Raw genomic sequence first — 8,162 nt, 5'->3', positions numbered from 1 at the left:
AGACCATGTAGCCTGAAGATCTCTCTAAAGAACAACTCGGCCACTTGTGTTGTTATATAGTGTACGGATATGGCAAAAAAATGTGCGTACTTTGTCAGTTGATCAACGACGACAAAGATACAATCCTTGCCCTGTACCATGGGCAACCATGTGATGAAGTCCATCGAAATACTCTCTCATTTCCCTTCCAGAATGGGAAGAGGCTGCAATAATCCCGCGGGATGGCTCATCTCTCCCTTGTTTCTCTAGCAAACATCGCACTCCCGGATGTGCTGGAGTACATCCTCCTTGAGGCCCTTCCATGAGAACCTCTCCCTAATGGCCTTGTAGGTTTTGGTAAACCCCTGATGTCCTGCCAATGGTGAATCATGAGATGCCTAGAGTATCTTCTTTTTGAGCTGAGACCCCTCAGTCAAGAAGATCCGGTCCCTGTAATAGATGATCTCATCGACCACCTTGTACCTGTCATCTGCCACCTGCCCATCCAGAACCTCACATGCAAACCTGTCCTTGGAGTACTCTACTAAGAGTCAAGCCCTCCAGTTTGTATCCAAGCTCATAAGAGACAACGTGGCTGGTCTACGTGAAAGGGCATCTGCTACCACGTTGTTCTTACCCTTGACATACTCAATGTCAAAGTCATATGCTTGGATCTTGCTGATCCACTTTTGTTGCCTCTCCTGTAGCTGCTTCTACTCCAAAAAGAACTTGAGGCTGTTGTGATCAGTCCTCCCCCTGAACCTGTTACCCACCAAATACTGTCGGTACTTAGCCAATGCATGCATGATGGCCAGCATCTCCTTGTCGTATATGGAATACAACCTCTCACGCAAAAGGAGCTTCTGGCTCTCAAAGGCTATATGGTGACCTCCCTGCATCAATACTGCGTCGATCCCCTCTCCCGACGCATCACACTCCAAAACAAATGGTTGCGCTAAATCTGGCAACGCAAGCACTGGGCAGCGGCTCATAACCTCCTTGAGCCTATCAAAGGCTCGCTGCGTTGTATCTAACCAACTGAATGCCCCCTTCCTCGTCAAATCTGTCAGGGGTGAAGCAAGTTGTGAGAAACCCTTGACGAACTTCCAGTAGTAAGTACAAATGCCAATGAATCCTCGAAGTTCCGTCACGTTTCTTGGCTCCGGCCATTCTCTGATGGCCCTGATCTTCTCCTCGTGGACCCTCACTCCGTCCACTCCTATGATGTGTCCCAGATACAACATCTCCGTCAACCCAAACTCACACTTGGAGAGTTTGGCATAAAACTGCTGCTCCTATAAGATACGCAATACCGTCTCAATGTACTGGAGATGCTCCTCCCAAGTCTTGTTGTAAATGAGAATGTCATTGAAGAATACCAACACAAACTTCCTCAACTGACTACGAAAGATGTGATTCATGCAGGACTGAAATGTAGCGGGGGTGTTGGTTAGCCCAAAAGGCATCACCAAGAACTCAAAGTGCCCATAGTGACACGGTGACACCTGAAGGCGGTCTTGGGAATGTCCTGCTCCCTCACGCGAATCTGATGGTACCCAAATCTCAAATCAATCTTTGAGAAGAATCGTGCTCCCCTCAACTCGTCCATCAACTCATTGATCCTCGGTATGGGGTACCTGTTCTTCAGGGTCTTCTTGTTCAGGGCCCTATAGTCAATGCACATCCTCAATGTACCATCCTTCTTCTTCACCAACACTACAGAAGAAGCAAAAGGACTCATGCTCGGTCGAATGTGCCCAAGAGCCAGCAACTCCTGGATAGCCCGCTCAATCTCATCCCGATAGGCTTTAGTGTGCCTATAGGGGGTGGTGATCACTGCCTGTATGCCCTGCTCAAGCTCGATGGTGTGATCAAACCCCCGATCCGGTCGCTGTCCTAATGGAATCTCCCCAAACACTATGGCATACCGATCAAGGATGGACTATATCTCTGGATGTACCGTCGGTCCTGTAGTCCCTGCCTCTAATGCCCGCAGCTCCACTGCCCAATCTATGTCTCCCTTCCAGAAGACTACCTTCATCCGATGAGCCGAAATAGTCTGAGGGGGATATGTGTGCTGTCCCCGTATCTTCTCATCATCCCACTCCATCTCTAGGGTCTTCCAATCCGTCGTGACCTTCCTTAGAGTAATAAGCCACTGAACACCCAATATCATGTTGGTGTCCAGAATATCAACCACGAAAAAGTGGTCAGTCAATGTGTAGGTGCCCATTGTCACTGAAAGCTCTGGAACATAGCGAGCACACGTCATGGTCTGATCTCCTGGAACCAATACTGGAAACCCATCAAAGCTCTCTGTCTGAATACCTCTCCGCTCAACCATCTGGGCATCAATGAAGTTGTGGGTCGCCCCACTGTCCACCAAAACTGATACTCGCTGGCCACGTACTGTCCTCTGTACGCGTAGCGTCAGATACTTGGGAACTCCTCTCAATGTTGCAAGGGCCCCTCCGGTAGGTGCAAAAGATGTACCACCTACTGCTGGCGGTGGAGGTGGCAAAGGTCCCTGTATGGCATGGCTATCTCCTGCCTCCACATCATCCTCGTCATCCTCTTCTCCACTGCTCTCGGAGAAGACCTCAATAAAATGTGCTTTTCCAGCAGCACATCTATGTCCCGGTGCACAACCGCTTCTTCTTCAGCTCCCTCCTGGCATCGTCATCAAGTTGTACTCGTCTTGGATTCCCCTTTGGGGGAGGAATCCTCACATCCTTCCCCTTAGACTGAAAAGTCTGTCTCTAGGGGTAAGGTGTCTGGGTCCTGGGTAAAACATCCTATAAGTCCCGGGTCCTGCTGATAGCGTCCTGGAGTGTGGCCGGTTTAGTGGATCGGACTAAACCCCAAAGTGGCTCTGCTAACCCCTCAACATACATATAGACCCTCCATGCCGTGGATAGGTCTGGCACCATCACGGAGACCCTCAAGAAATCTACAATGTAGGTCTCTGGGCTCCCTGTCTGTTTGAGCCTCGTCAGCTCCACAAAATGCTGCTCTGGATCCCTCCGATCAAATCGCTCCATCAATCTCCTGGTAAACTCGGCATATGTCGTCACTGTGGAGTGCCCCAGTGTAACCATCCCATGAAACCACCAATCCTGAGCCTCGCCATCCAAATGCAATGTTGCCACCTTGATGGCCTCTGCCTCCGACATCTGGTTAAGCTAGAAATAAATGTCCAGCTTCTCCACCCAAGACTTTGTCGAACTGTTTGATGAACCATCAAACGTAGGCAAGTGGAATCTACTTGTTGCACGGTGGGTGTCACCATCATGGTAATGCCGGTACACTCTGTGATGGTCGCGGGGTCTACTATCCCGCTGGAGCTGAAAAAAATCTCTAAATGAGAGGGCTTCCCTGAACTCCTGCCCATAGGCCTAGTACTCTACAAAATAATCGCCCATATGTCCGGGCTCTGCCTCCTGCTGGACTACGGCCCCTGTGTCGGCTCCTAAGAAAGTGGGCATGGTAGAGCGTGTAGGAGCATGTGAGGCCACCTACTATGCAGTATCACGCTGCTCTGGCAAATGGTGGGACGCACCTGATCCCTCACCAACCTGGAAAACCTGTGGGCTCTCACGCTGTCTAGCCTCTACTGCCGTGAATCTCTGCCCCATCACCTCAATCTGTCTCGATAGATCCTGCACTGATTTGAGGAGCATATCTGCAAATCTCTGCCCGTCCTCGTCTGCCATCTGATCCTTCTGCTCTGCATCCACCACAAGCTCCTCCTGTTCTGCGTCCACCACCGGAACACAGTCTCCCTCTCCGTAGGTATTCTCCAACCTACGCTCATTGTCTCTGTATTTCCTACCTCTGTAACAGATGGAGGGTTTTTCCCCTGGTGTCATAGATTGCTAGCTCCACAGGCTGAGCCAGATCTATGCTCTGATACCACTGTAATATTCCTAACCCAGAATATTCCCCAAACCCCAGCAAAAACTCCAACCCAATATGTGCAAATGATATAATAACCCAGAAATGATAAAATAACAGTGGGACAGCATATAATAATGTAAACCAGAAATATAAGCAGATACACAAGAAATGCAACGAGAAATGCTAAGCCATTTTATTATACTGAGCAATAAAATGAGTACAAAAGGTGATTAGATAGATGGCACCTCGACTTGCTAAAGGCAAGTGAAGAAATACTCTCAGAATGACAAGAATGGCCTCTCTGCGTGGATGTTGCTGCTGTGTTGCTGTTGCTGCTAGAAAACAAATGATGATTTGGGGCTGCTCCTCCCCTCGGAGAAAGCTGAAACTCTGGATTTGGGCTCTACTCAAGAAACCCAGAATAACCCAGAAAGCTCTCCTGAAATAGCCGACCCCCGAAAATCACCCCCTTAGGGTTCTGCGCAGTTCCTCACTACTCTGCACAGTTCCTCACTGCTCTGCGCTGCCACTAAAGGAAACCCCTCTAAACTCTGCCTGAAACTCTGCCAAAAATCCTCCAATAGGCAAGGGCTGGTCCCCTACTCAATCACCCAGCATAAATCCTCCTGCAAAACCCCAATCCAACACTATTTCCAGAAAGAACTGCGTCCCTCTCCTAGTGCTGCGCAGTCCTCCAGAAAGCTGATGAAACTGCTGCTGAAAATGCTGATAAACTACTGTTGAAACGCCAATGGAAATACCTTGCCCGAGCAGGCACTCGAAGTCCCCCGGGGCTAAGGGTGAGATCTCCGAATGGAGACACTCAATGCACTAAACAGTGCTGCAGACTAGCTAAAGAGCCAGCGTGCTCAGAAGTCGAAACGACTAACTCAAAATGCACATAACTGAATGATCCAAAATGAGGGGCTCCTCTCTATTTTATAGCCTCTGCCTCTCACAATCCCTAGCCTCACCTCCTCCTGCGTGCTTCCCCTCTTGCCACGTGTTCTTCCCTCCTGCGCAGCCTCTCCATGTGTCTGCGTGGGCTCCATTTCTGCGTCCCCCTTTGGCCCCCTTAGCTCCCCTTTAAGTCACAACGTTGTGCTACCTAAGAAGTGACTTTTTATTCTAAAGTGAGTTATGTCCCCCTTTCTCACTTTTTATTTACAAATAACTATAGAAGGCAAAAATTGAAAAAAATCAAATATTCCAATTAGCCATGGCTAATTAAGAATATTACATACAAGAAATAGCATCAAAACCAAGTTTTCCTCCAATGGTCTCCTCCTCCTCTTTTGTAGATTTGATGGACTCCTCTAGAACCTTTTGTTTTATTATTATTTTAATTATGGAGTACTTTTCCCTCTTTTATTTCAATTAAAATATTCTTTTTAATATGGGAAAAGTGTAAATTGGCCACTATGTCCCCTCAGGTCACTGAAACTCACATCTAACCATCCCATCCTGTAGATCTTCCCGTTCTGGTTCCAATGAGTTATTACACTGAGGTGTTCCACCAATTAATCTCCTCAGAATGCCACCTCGAGAATAATTAATTAAGTTATACCCAATAATAATGTTGATTTCTGAAAGTTTTCAAAATGCAACTGAATGAAAGGCAAACTGTGCAGATGATGGAATATGCCAAGTGAATGCCATCAAATCCCATAAATACTCCTCAAAACTCCATCAGAACCCTTGATGACATAAACCTGCTCCACTAACTTGGTCATCTCCTGCCCTAGAAATCCATTTGGCTACACTATGAAGAAGAATAAAAGTGGGGACATGATAGTTTTCTCTTTCCGGGTAGCTTATGACTTCCTTCCTTCTAGTAATGAAATCGTTCAATATATCTTCAAAAGTTAAATAATGAGAGTCCTCTTCTTTTTATGACCTACCTTGAAAACTTTTCTTGAATCCTTTCTTAAGATGATGGGAGCTATTGATCTTCAAGTTGCCTTTTCCTTCTTCTTCACCTTAACTTTGATACCATTTTAGAAAATCATAAAGGCAAAAAGATTTCCTTATCTTGAAATTACTTGTGATCTTATTTTCTTTTTCTATGTCTTCTTTTATCTTCTTATCATCAAGCAACTATCAAAACAAATGCAAGAAGATCAAAACAATAATTGACACAGTATGTAGGCTCTCAGCCAGGGATAAAACCCCTCTTCTAGGGGGAAAACAAAAGCTTATCTTATCTACTTTTAGAATAAATTCAAATGAGGCAACCAAGACCTTTTGACCAAAACAAAGGCCTCCTCCAATCCACCAAATCAACCTCCCAAGATGATTAGCCAAACTCCAAGAGTCAACTCAAGTCAAGCTGCTTCAATCATGCATCAAACTTAGATTTCGGCCCTACTGCAGACCTACAACTTCAGTCCTCATTCCTGCAACCAAGAAACTCGCATGTGTGGCAGAAAAGTGAGATTTTCGGCTTCTTATTGCTTGACAAGTGTCTCCTTCCTCTTCGTTATGATTTTTCTTCTCCTTCCAGGTATTTCTCACTTTTTTTTCTCCTCAAATTGTAGATCGAACTTCTCGGATGAGTGAGTGATCAAATGTGGTCGAGTAGCACATCTATATATAGCCTTTTGTGTGGTCGAATTCCCTTAATGAGACTAACTTGACTGGAGGGAAGACCGACTGGTGGAGGGTTTACATGACAAATTACATAAAAATAAATTTTCTTTCTAGACACAAGTAACCCAAGAAGGGCCTATTACTGGATGACAAGGACTAAGACTCATGACACAAACCCTAGAAGCACAAAATGGGCACTTTGACCTAGAAACAAAACAAATAAAGCATGAAACCCATGCTTATAAATAATTTTTCTTTTACAATAAAAATTATTTTCTTTCTTTTGACAAATACATTACACCATAACTCATACAATTATGAAGATTGTAGTTACATTTCTCGACAGCCATAAAGGGCCAAAAATGTGAGAAAAGAGATATATTTTTGAAAAAGTTTTTCTATGGTGTGATCACCTACATGGAAGGTCAGTGCTTAATCCTTGGGTGATGGAGTCTAAAAGGAGACCTACTAATGGAAGAATCAAACCCTAGTATGGAGTAAGGGCAAGAAAAACCCTAGTTTTCAAAACCCTAGCTATCATTTTATGAGGGGATAAAGTCATTGAAGAGAGCTTAACATGAAGATTCATTCAAGGGATTGTCACACATTCTTTTAGGGTAATGCATACAATACTTTGCCAAGATTTCATAGAAAAATATTCAACAAAACTAGCACATAGAAACCCTAACAATAACCATTCCATGCAATAGCCATAAAAAGATATTCAACAATATAGAATACTTACAAGAAATGCATGAACCAATCCTTTATTATCCCAAAATGATGTCTCCACAACAAGAGAATGTCTCCAAAATCAAAATATCCACAAAAGATCACATTTCCACAAGTATACAAGACCATTTCAACTAGGCTGAAATCCTCTAAGGACGACAATTTCTCCACCAATGATGATTAAAATACAAATGAGGTGACCTCTATTTATATGAGGTCTACCTCAATTAATTTTTGACTAATGAAGCCCCTACGCCAAGTTTGGCATAAGATAAGCTTGGGTTACAAGCCCACCCACTAGCTAAATGACAAAATAAGCCATAGATACCCACGTGTGAGTTGTAGCCTCTAAATTTGTTGACGTCATGCCCTTTTAGGGATTCAAATGCCATGACATGGTGAAGTGAGGTCTGAAAACATGTCATAATGCCAATATCATCCAAAATTTGAGTGTCGCTCAAATCCACGTCAAATCATCCTCCGCAGTCCAAATCCAACGGGGGTGTCACCACGTCATCTCTATGGGTCCCCAACTGTCAAAATAGGGCCTCCTCTCTCCATTGTTATGGCTTCTCGAGGTGCACCAAGCCCTCCCTAATCTCTCAATGGAAGACCATCCTCATTTGGGCTCTGAATCAAGTCTTGCCCATTAGGTTTTGTTAAGGCCAACATGGGGAGCATACTAGGTCCACTAGTGCAATCATCAAAAATCCTCTAAGTTGGGTCAAAGTAGACCATCGTCCTCAGTCCTGAGGATCTTATTGGACATGTAACATCTCCTCAAGCCATCAGGAGGGCCAACTCTCTCAATGTTGCATCTATAAATCCATCTCTCTCTCTCTAAGAAGGCTTAGGTTCCTGTGGAGTGGGTTCCCTCAAGGCCTAGGTTGTTGTGTGTTGAAAGAGATGTAACTAGGTTTGGTCTTCATAAATGTACTTTTGATATTTGTATTTATTCAAGAAAA

Source organism: Pinus tabuliformis, chromosome 9, assembly GCF_031772625.1.
Source record: "Pinus tabuliformis cultivar Carrire ecotype Pingquan chromosome 9, CPIR1, whole genome shotgun sequence".
NCBI classification, from domain to species: Eukaryota; Viridiplantae; Streptophyta; class Pinopsida; order Pinales; family Pinaceae; genus Pinus; species Pinus tabuliformis.
Note: the sequence above shows the minus strand (reverse complement) of the source record.